The 12,095-nt window shown below is 31.9% G+C and overlaps 1 long non-coding RNA gene across 1 annotated transcript; it reads left to right on the forward strand.

Annotated features, from left to right (window-relative positions):
- The first annotated feature begins 2,874 nt into the window (after positions 1–2,874).
- On the forward strand, positions 2,875–4,789 carry LOC102665451 (uncharacterized). The gene is made up of 3 exons (XR_412725.4): positions 2,875–4,063; positions 4,145–4,337; positions 4,518–4,789. It is a non-coding gene; the product is annotated as an uncharacterized lncRNA (long non-coding RNA).
- The last annotated feature ends 7,306 nt before the right edge of the window (positions 4,790–12,095 follow it).

The raw sequence follows: 12,095 nt of genomic DNA on the forward strand, positions 1-12,095 counted from the left end.
TTTTTGGAAATCATTAAGGTAGAAAAACTCTATTTTAAGGAACTTAAAAATGAACCTTTTTCATCAAAGTCTTTATACCTAAACTACTCTTTTTGAAACAAAGCTCTGAATCGTAAAAACTTTTTCAAAAATTGTTTGTATTTTCGTTTTGAGCTCAAAACGATTTTTCATTATGAATTGTCTCTTTTTGAACTTATATCACAATACACTTTGTTTCAAAAACAAGCAAAAGTTTGTAAAAACACTATTCAACCCCCTTCTTATGATATTTTTCCACTTCACTAAGGCCAAGTTTTAAGTTTTCTTCAAAATTGTGACATGGAGAACTTTCCTCAGATATACATGTGTCAGTCAAAGGGCACTTTTGTATTGTTCATCTCAAAGAGTAGGCATTATGCTATTTACAAATCTTTTGGCTCATTGTGATTATATTTTTGCACTAGTTGGTTTTTTTTTATGTATATGTAATGTTAATCTCATTGGTAATTTTTTCAGAAGAACCATTTAAGTGTTTGGAACAATTGAGAACTACGTACAAAGCGAAATTAACTCACTGTAGAGTGACTGGAAGGTTGGCGTCATCAAGTGCGAGACGTGATTCTTGTTGCCATTGTTAGTAATGTTTGGGTTGTTTTGGACTTGTCGTAATAACAAGCTTTATCATGCTAAACTGCCTTTGTTGTTGGGTGCAAAGTCTATATATATGATCTTGGTCTTGGTTTTCTATGGCTGGGTCGCTATTGAAAAGCTGCATGAATAATTCTATACATGATTTTCATGTAAGACAAGCTCCTAAGATCATTCCTGTTTGTTGGCATCCTCCCCGGACAGAATGGATAAAATGTAATTCGAGCGATGTAGCTCATGGAACTCCTGGGCCTACAGGTTTTGGTTCCTTGTTCTATGATAGTAATGGTGTCCTTTTAGGGGTATTTGTTAAGTCAAGAGATATTTATATCTTAAAGACCAATGAAGATTTGTAATTATTTTTATTAGATAAAATAAATATAAACGTTAAAAGTTACTTCTAATACTATATCAAATCATATTTTTTGAATCTGCAAAACAAATGTATATCATGATCTAATACAACTACTAAAAATTTGTTATTTTTCTGCTGGAAATTCTTGTGTATTTTCTTGTGAAAAAATATATGTAGGAATTTCCTATGAATTTTCTTGCAACTATATCAAATATAAATTTTTTTTTATTGTGGATAGAAATATCACAAGAAATACTGCAAGGAAGTTATTGCAAATTAAAATATGCAGGAAACATTAAAAAAGGGTATTTAAAATTTTAACGAAAAAATTAAAAATAATTTGCTTACAAAATATTATTTTACCAAATTGTTATCAATACCCTGTTATATTTAATACTAATTCAAAATAAAGTAAATTCGCAATGTCAATCTACATATTTTCAATAACATGATATATTTTATTAACAAATAATTGATTACTATATTGAGAGATTTATTCTAAAACAAATCAAATGAAGAAAAAGTATTTAATAAGATGAAAAAGAAACCTACGTTATGTTTGAGAGGATCATAAACGATCTACGAGAAGCGCCTACGTTATATTTGCGCGCAGGGCCGTGGAAACCTTAAGGTTAATGAGGCCTTTGCCTTAGGTCCCCAAGAGCTTCTTTTTTTTTTACATTTTTAATTTTTTTTGTCAATTTAAATTATTAAGTGGTAAATTTTGTTAAGATATGATTTATTATTTGTAATCATTTTTTCATTAATAAGACTACATAATCTTAAATTATGAATGTAATGGTCATCGTAAATCATTTATCTAAAATTTTAATTTTATTTCAAAATGTTAAAGAAAATTATTTTATATCTATTTTATATTTAAGCTCTCCTTTACCTAAAAAAATCTTTTGAAATTAGTACAAAATTTAAATTTAATGTCTATGGTTGATATATAAAAAAAGATATTTTGGCAAAAAATATTGATTACAAGATCACACATTTAGTTAAAATTTTATTTCATGTTGATATTTTGTATACATAAATTAGTAATGAGAAGTTGAAAAATATTAGATCTCCTGAAGAATATTAGATTCAAAATATTAGATCACACATGAAAAATATTAATTAATTGATTGTATAAAAAATACTCAATACGAAAAATATTGATATTTTGTATATATAAATTTATGTATACAAAATATTAGATCAATCAATCAATTACTAATTTATGTATACAAAATATTAGATCACACATTCACCTTAAGAATCTTTTTGTATTGAGTATTTTTTATACATATTAGATCAATCAATTAATTCTATTGAGATACGATTTGAATAATTTTTACAATATGAGACTATTTTTGGTTTTTTATTTGATTCCAAAAAAATTAAAGTTTTAGATGAGGATGAATTGAAAAAATATTATATTAATCTTGAAAAGTTTTTAAGGTTTAATGAATACTTTGATATTGATGGTCTTGATTTATTTTAAGAATTGAAAGTATTAAGAGAAGTGTTAAGAGAAGAAATTAGCACACCAATAGAAATATTAAGTTATATTAAAACTTTAAATTCTTTTCCAAATGTTTATATTGTATATAGAATTTTATTGACAATCCCTAAAAGAAGTTTTTCAAAATTAAAATTGCTTAAATCATATCTAAAATCAACATGAGTTAACTATTTTATTTATTGAAAGTGAAGTATTAGAATTGTTTGATTATAAAACTCTCATAAATGATTTTGCAACTAAAAAAATTAAAAAATTAATATAAAAATTGATATTTTATATAATATATTAAATAAAATTCTTGTAAAAAAAAGATCCTTTAATATTTTTGCATTGGGCTCCAAAATGTTACTGAGGATCTTGTTTGAGCGAAACTAATAGTATAAAATACTGGGCAACGGTGGCGCCTAACTAAATTTCAATTGCACTCTACATTGAATCTTGTTAGAGAAGAGAGACGGTCAAGCACTTCACTCACATTTCTAGGGTTCCATTTTGATCTTTGCGATGCAGAAGAAGCTAGGATTCCCAATCTCTAAAGCCTCGACCAATTTAGATTGTTGTACGGTTCCATTTCGGCAACTTCGAAGCCATTATCTTTGTTCCTTCCTCGGATTCAACTTGGAAGTTAGGAGTTTCACCAACCTGAAGCTCACTGCAACTTTCACGAACGAAGATTCTGTCAAAAATTTGTATCGCAATTTGACAATGCTTGGCTGATTTCTTCATGTGCAAAGAACTCAATGACGCCACATGAAAAAGAGGAATAATCGCCGATTTAAATGATGCCGGAAAAAACGATGTTTTGGCTGCTAGGGTTCTTCCATTCTAAATCGATCCGTATTCATATATGTCTTCTCCTCCTCTCAAATTATGCTTCTCTTCGTTATTTAACTACAATTTCCCAAATCTCCCCAAAACTTTAATCGATTTTCATTTTCCCTTAGCTAATTCCCTATTTTAATTTTAACTTTGATGTATTTTTGCTGATTTTTAGGTTCTTTTGAAAAGATGTATTCTGTGTTTTCAGAGTTATTGACTGGTAGCTCTAATTTTTGTTTGCTATTTAAACTTATTTTCATTTCAGTTGAAGTTATTCTAGGTAATTGCTTATTGCCTATTTAGAGGAAGATGGAAACAATGTTGCTGCAGTAGCCTAATATTGTTCATAAATTTGATAATGGCTATGGCCTGTTTGTGGAAATGCCTAAGAGAGACTTTGGAGGCTTGGAGTAGCCAAAGGGCCTTTTAACTTTGAAAGCTTCTCATGGACTAGACTCAAACTCATTAATTGCTCACATACATTTGTTTTATGCAGGGAGATATTAAGGATCATTAAAGTCTGGTTAAGGCAATCAAGCGAGTTGATGTTGCAATTTGCGCAACTTGTAGACAACTAATAAAAGACTACTAAACTGGATTTGTGTTTTGGGTCACATATTAATTTGACACTCAAATTTTGAAAGTATATATCAAGTTCATGACAGGAGATAATTTATTTTTTACTCTTGAGATACTGCAAATGCAAGATCATCTAAATGTCATCAAACTTGAAGGACTAGCAACATCAAGTATGTAGGATAATCTTTAGTTTTTTTTTTTTTTATTTCATGCAAGTTCTAAGAATATTATTGGCATGTTTTCATATGTAGGGTATGTTGTTAAGTATTTATTCCCCACAAGACCATGTTTTTTCATCTTTCTTTCAGTTGAGAGAGGAAAAAGATGATGAAAAGTTAGGTCAACACACTGTTGAGGATCAAGTTATTGATGGCTTAACACCAAATCTTTCATTCAGGGATCTCGCGTACTCGGATGATCTCAACTTTTAACGTTGCCACATTGGTAAGTATTGGATTAACGAGCATTATTAAAACCGTCTTTAGTTGCTTTGTTTTCTTCATATTGAACTTCTTAAAACTGTCTCAGCTCCCAAGCATTATTTGTTAAATAAATATTCCAACATTACACTGCTCAATCTCATCCTTGCTAACCAAGCTATTGTTGTCTAATTTGGGCTTTCAGGTGCTTGAGATTCATAACGCCATGCAGTAGTTTGTGTTCCATAGGTTGCTGACAACAAATGATTGAGTACTTAAGATCTCCTACAATTGCATTTTAAAGCAAATATCAAATTAAAATTATAAATGGTTTTAAAAAATTTCAAATTGCTTTATTGACATTTCTGTTGCAGGATTCGCTTGTGTTGTATGCAAGGATACAATTGAATTTAATTTGTAACACATTTTCCCCAATGAATTATAATTGAGAATGTAAATTGTGTAATATTTACCGAATGTGTAATAGGCCTTCATATTAAAAGCAGGGATGAAAAAAATTAAGATTTTCGTGGTAGATTTCGATAACAAAATTATGATAGGAGTGTCATAGTTTAATTCTAAAAAAGATACGTGAAAATGATTATTGTCTTAACCTTTTAGTTGGCAACAAAGAAAATGTGATTAGGGGTAATGTGTAATCATTTCATGAGTGATGCATAGTTTTTCATGTAATTTGATCAACAAATCTCACAATAGACTTGGATCATGGTCACATGGACCTTAAAATTCTAGTTAAGTATTAATCTTTAAAAAAAATATTTAATAAGTTAATTTTACTGTGAGATGAACCTTTTTGACTTTCAATAAGTTAATATTAATTCTTGATGGAGGTATAAATCATGAAAATGATAATTTATTAATATGTAAAAATAGAATAAAATAAAATAAAATAAAAATTCTATTATTTTTTTGTTATATATTTTTTAAAATTCGCATGAAATTTACTCTTGTGTATTTTAAATTTGCTGGAAACTTAACTACAGATTTTCATGCGATTTTTTCCGCAAGAAATTTCTTCCATTTTTTTCTAGGAAACTCCGCATGAAATTTCCTGCAAATTTTATATTCATAGGAGCTAATTATCCACCAAGGATTTACCTGCGGATTTTTATCTGCAGGAAACATGTTTCGTGTGGTTTTTATCCCCATGTAATGATGAGATTTCTAGTATTGAACATTAAAGAATGCATTTAAAACTTCATTTAATGTTCCATGTTTGAGATGTATTTTGTTGGAATTGTCTTGACATTCTCAAAGGATCTATCAAAACACAAGAAGAATAAATGAAGTCCAAAGGCTTTGGAGTTGTGAAACAATATCAAAATATATATTCTACTGTGACACACCTACTTTGTCGAAAAGGAAGTAGTTTTCTAATGAAGTGTTCTTCACGAAAGTTAGAGAGTATTTTTCCAACATGGAGGGGATGTGCATTTAATGCAAGCGTTAAATGTTCCAACAACCACAATCTTCATAAGCAAGCTCAAGTAAAGATTTCTATCCATTTAGAGACAATGTACACTTAAAGAAGAAGGCCTATAAATACTAGAAATTTTGAAGAAATGGAGTACAAACCTATGTGTCAACATTCAAATTTTTTTTGTAAAAATCCTTTTGTATATTTCTTATAAAGTTCAAAAGCTCTCAAAATGCCTTGAATATCTTGAGAGAAAAGACTAAGTGTTTAGACTGTAAATCTGTTTATAAGACGATTAAGAACTAGTCAGTAAAGTAAGTCAATCAAACAACAAATCTTCTTATTTATGTTATTAGAGCTAACAGTGGTTTGGTAAGACAAGGAATATTGAATTGTTTCTAAGCTTGGTGTAAGGCTTGTTGTGTAAGAGCCAAAAGTGGTAGTGACAAATACTTTGTAACTTTGAGAAGTTAGTGAAACTTGGTAGTTTGCTAAGAACTAGACGTAATCTTAGTGGTTGAGACAAACTGATATAAATCCTTGTGTCTTATAGTTCTCGTGTTCTCTTTGTGTTTTTAACTAGCCTAGGGTTCAAATTTGATTTTTGTTTTGAAAACATGTTTTGTTTCCAAAATTGAATTCCATCATCTTACTCAGTCTATTTCGAATATATGTTATTTGTTTTTTCAAAGTTTCTTTAGACAATAGTCTTATGTTTGCAAAAAGGTTAAAAGAATTCTTAAAACCATAATTCAACCCTCTTTCTTGTGATATTTGTCGATACAGTTTTGTTCTTAGTTGGGGATCACTTCTTCTTTTCAACCAGTTACACAGTGCTATGATGTTCATTAAGGTTGCTTTCTCTAGAGGTTGGCAACAATTATGGCTCGAGTGTGATTCTTCACAAGTGGCTAAAGCTTTTTCAGCCCCTCTTTCAATTACTTGGCAGCTTTGGAATCGTTGCTTTAATTGTCTTAATCGTTGTTGTCAACTTCACTTTAGAGTATCCCATATTTACCAGGTATAGGGAATAATTGTGCTGATAAATTAACATCCTTAGGGAGTTTGTATTAGGGTGTGTACAACTCTATCTAGAACGTGGACGATTGGGCCACGCAAAGAGGTTGTGTGAAGACAGATTGGAGCCACATGTAACACCCTGGTATATATATCTATATATTATTAGTAATTATGTTTGATGTTTGATGTTTGATTATTTGTTGTGTTATTTTTATCCGTAATTATTTTCAAGGAGGTTAATTTAGTTAATAGAAGGGTGTGGGTAGATAAGGATCTAGCTTCTCAAAGAAGCCTCTTGAGAAAGCTTTTCAAAGAAGTCATGGGGAAGCTTCTTGAGAAAGCCTCTTAATGAAACTTCTTGAGGAAGCTACATGAAGCTGCCTCGGTAAAAATTCTTCCCAGCCTTTGTTAACCGTTGGATCTTCTCGAAATTTGGTCTGCAGCTTCACAAGACACTTGCCCATGATCTGACTGTTGGGATCTTTGAGAAGATGTCTGGAGTGTGCTCGAAGCTTCCGTTCCCGAGAGCATTTCTTATTTAACCATTTCAGCCTTTACTTTCATGTAGCTTAGGAAAAATGCAATTTCTTCTCCTTTATTTCTTCCAAAGCCATTTCTAACGTCCCAAACACTTTCTCCATCACCCACAACCACCATTAGCCACCACAAACCATCATTGTTCTCCATTGAAACCCCACACCGAGAGGAACCCTTCAACCGAAGCAGAATCTTCCAACTTGGCTTGTGGTTTCGATAGAGAACGAAACTTTAATCTGACCTTTCATTTTCTTTCGAGGTAACCATGGTTCTAAGCTTGTTTCTTGTTAGTTTCATCTTGTCTTTAAATCTTTCTGACTTTGGAACCGCCATTGCATGTCTTATGCTTCCTTTGAAAAACCTTATAGAAAGAGACTTTGTGAATGTTATCCTTTCATGAAATGCATGTTATTTTCGTAACCTACACTGAACCCTGGTCACATTGGCGTGGTCGGAATTTCCAAATGATGTTCCTTTGTAAAACCTGAAATGCTCCCAGCTCTTTCATGTAGTGATGTGGGTGTTTGACCCAGAGCACTGTTACTAGCTTTGTTTTCTGAAATCCATACTAAGTCTCCTTCATTTTGGCATGGTAGAGGCTTGCGTGGAATCAACGAACAAGGAAGAAAAGGAATCTTCAAGTGACACGACGAGGAATCCGCGGGGTAGCTCACGATAGGTGAGGGGAGTTTATTATAAAATTTACCGTTTTAACACCATAGCTAGGGTCAGGGAACCTAGCTATGAGGATATATGCCTGTCCCTGTTGCATGCTGATTTTTCTTCAAAGAAAATTACGTTTTAACTAATGGGATGTGATAAAATTGTTATTGATATGCATGCTGGTTTTTTTTTTCAGGAGAACCTATGTTTTTGACGAATGGGATGCGATATATATATATATATATATATATATATATATATATATATATATATATATATATATATATTTGTTGTTGATGTCGCTATTAAGGATTTTAATTGATATATGATGATAATGATAATTATGATGATATAGATTTGAGATGACGTTGTTAATAAAAACATTGTCAACATGAATTGTTATTATTGATGAATATGTGAATATGAAATGAGGTTGTTGTTATTGTTGATAATGTCATTGAGATGAGATGATATTTATGTTGTGACTGACATGGAAATGGAATGTTGATTGATGTTGGAAATGCATTGGCATGTGCATGTTGTGTATGTTCGTGGGAGGCACTGTGCACTGACCTTCTAGGGTCTTTGGCACTAGCTTTTGGCCACAATCATATGTCGTATGGAGTGTATGTCATGGGGGATAGAGTGCACTGACCTTGTCGGATGGCCCAGACGTGGGTAACTAGCGTGGTTAGAATCTAAGCATTTCTGAGGGGATGCTTAGGCGCTTTAATTGGTCCATGGTCTTTGGCACTTACTTTTGGCCGTGATCATAGCTCATACGACACAGGAAATAAAGTAACTGTGGCCAAGTGTACTTTGTACTAGGGGGCTCTCACCTGGTAGGGAATACCTTTGGGCTCCCAGGCTGATCACCTATGGGAGGGGGGCTGTTACGTGCACAACCGGGTGGTCTCGACAAACTCAGCACAGTTCCCTAAGTGAGAGTGTCGTGTGGACACGCTTAGGCTATTTCCTGAGATTTGGTTGTTGTTGGTACGTACCAAATTGCATCTGAGTGTTGAGTCAGGTGCATGCATCATTGTGTGCAGTCTTGATTGGGTCCATGGATGAATAATGAGTAATTGTTGGATGTGGATGATGAATATTTGTTGGATATGAGTGTTGAATAATGATTGTTGTGTATGCTCATCATGTTTGTCTATGTTCCTTGCTAATTGTGGTTATTTGGAATTGGTATTGGTTCTTTTTTATAATGAACTCACCCTTGCAATTTTGTATCGTGTGGTTGATACCTGTGATGATCACGAACCTTGTTCGTGGGAGCAGAATGATAGTGGCAGGGTGCAGGGAGTAAGATTCTGGTGAGGAACCGTCGAGCCGACGTGATGACGTTGACATTATTTTGGGAGAGAGTTGTGTTTTGTAATCAACTCCTCCATAGTTGATTTTTAAGTTTTATTTTGTTGAGTTAAAGATGTAAAACTGAGATTTTAATTATATCTATGAACAGATTTAATTTTTGTTATGTGTATGAGGTGTACCGAATTATTGTTTCTATATAATTATGCATATTCACTTAAGTAATGGCGTGTTGTTGGATGAATTCATGTTGTGACAAAATCACTTCTATTTTCATAATAAAAAATTAAGGAAGTTCTTTTTATATAAAAAAATTGAAATCATTGAATATTAGAGTGTGGATATCGTAGCAACGAGGTGGGTCGTTACACCACGCACCCTTCATTGCCACCTACAAGGACTTCCAAATCGACGCGTGCGAGTGCCCCGTGTCGATGACGTCAACGAATAACGCTAAGAACGGTAGCAGTCGCAAAATCTTCCTTAACTTTCTCCGCAACCACGTTTACAATATTGCCATTGTCCGCCACAAAAAAAAATAGATCACACCATCAATACGGTTGGTGCTTGTTCTCATGCTTAAGAACTCTTAGTAGAATGAATATGGATCTATTGATTACAACGACCTTAGAGCTTTCAGGTACTTGGTGCATGCAAATAGAATTTGTGCAGGTTGCTCTCTATTTTCTAGGGTGATTGCTGCTATGCCACACCCTTCCACTATGCCTCGTGCTTGGACATTCTTTTTGCATGATTAGGTGCTGACGCACATAATTCTAGCGGCTGGAGTAGTGTCAATGGAGGTTCTATACTTGGCTGAGAATGGAGACTCCGCAACATTATTTCTTCCTTCTCTATCACCAACTAAAACCACAATGGCATGTTTAATTTTCCCCACATCTCCACCATTGATTCAATTTTTTTTGCCTTCCATTAATCTCACAAGCTACGTGTCCTAATCCTACACCTCTTTTTTTTTTTATTGGGAAATAAAAGAAAGTTGTGATACGATTCTTTGGGCAACAAAAGTTTTAAAACTCTATTATTAATGATTTGATTTTACACTAATTCACCCCCTTTTGGTTTTGTTAGTCCCATTGTCTTTTTCAATAGTGGTCAAAGGTGAGCTCCGATGAAAAGGCATAAAAAATTCTACTAACCAATTGCAAGCAGTTGTGTGGTACTATTCATTGTGAAGAAGGGTTGCACAAAAAGGAAAAACAAAGGGCATAAAAAAGAAATAAAGGCTAATCTATAAGAAAAAATGCTTTGATTGACGTCAAAACTGCAAGGGTGGGGTCGTGCTGGGATAGCAACCACAATGCTACAAAATATGGTCAGAAAAGACAATTCATGTGTCGTCATGCGCTGGTGGCTAGTGATGTTTCACTACTACAATTATTACCTTCTAAGTCGGTTAAATTGCCCTTTTTATGACGGTTTTGAACCGTCATAATATTGAGCGTCATAAAAAACAAAAAAAAAATACTATGACGATTTTCTCAACTGTCTTTGTATGTTACATTTTTTACGACAATTATCCTTATAACCGTCTTAGAAAGTCCTTCAAATCTAAGACGGTTGTTACAAAAATCATTTTAATATGTCTTCTTAATAATAGAGTTTCTACGACGATTATTCTATAACCGTCTTAGATTGTCACTACATACTAAGACGGTTATTCAAATAACGGTTGTAATATGTCGAATATACTAAGTTTGTCATTCTTAGAATCGTCTTAGTATGTTTTCAAATTTTTTTTTCCTGTATCTTTTTGTTGGGCCTTTTTTTTTGTTGGTCTCCATGTAAACAAGAAAGAAGCTTCATTCTAGAATTGATCAAACTACATTGAAAGTAAAATAAATACAGCAAGCCTAATTCTAGGCTAATTATCAAAGAACAAACAAGTTGAGCATTCAATACAGTATTTTTAAAATTCATTAATACATGTCTATTAAATTTATACATGAAATCTAAAATTCACCCATCACGATCAACAAAACAACACCAAAACAAGTCTGAAATTTTATCATAAATTAAAACTTAAGAGCAAATAGTAACTTCAACAAAATGAATTCGTTACTGCCACAAGAAGCATGAGAAGAGAGAAACAAGTACACCATTGTAGTTATTTGTTACTAAACATTATTGATACGTTAAATTCTTAAAAGAAATTATACGTGAGAGAAATAGAGATATGAAGAGAAAAAAAAAAAGTGCATACAGTTGATAGGATGAAAAGCAAAGTGAATGCATAGAAGTTATTGTAAAAATTTATTATAAATAACTTTAAATTCTTTCAAGTATGTGAAAAAGGAATACGTGAAACACCACATTTTTTGAAGGCCTGAAAAGCTATCGTGATAATTTTTTACTCTTAACTATAACTATAAGATTCTTTTAAAAAAATTATTTATCTCTTTTTATGAGATTTTTTCTTAATTTTTAAATGTATTGATTATTTTTTTTTATATAGTCTTTTTTAGTTATTTTTTCTTTAAATATTAATGAGAAACAATTAAGTGAATAGAAATATAAAAAATAAATAATTTTAGAATTATACTACAAATAGTTGATAACTTTAATATAATTAATTAAATTAATTATTTTTTAAAAAAATATGAATTAGTTGAAAAAATGTTATTAAAGACGAAGAGAATAGTTTAAATAATTAAACATATTGTTCCATCCATCTTTTAAGGCCATCTCAAATGGCAGATTTGTGGGGTTCTTAAGATTAAGAATCAATTCTTACTCAGAATCATCGTTAGAAGAGGTTGGCATAACTTTTAGTTAATTATA

The sequence above is a fragment of the Glycine max genome, chromosome 1 (genome assembly GCF_000004515.6).
Source record: "Glycine max cultivar Williams 82 chromosome 1, Glycine_max_v4.0, whole genome shotgun sequence".
NCBI lineage: Eukaryota > Viridiplantae > Streptophyta > Magnoliopsida > Fabales > Fabaceae > Glycine > Glycine max.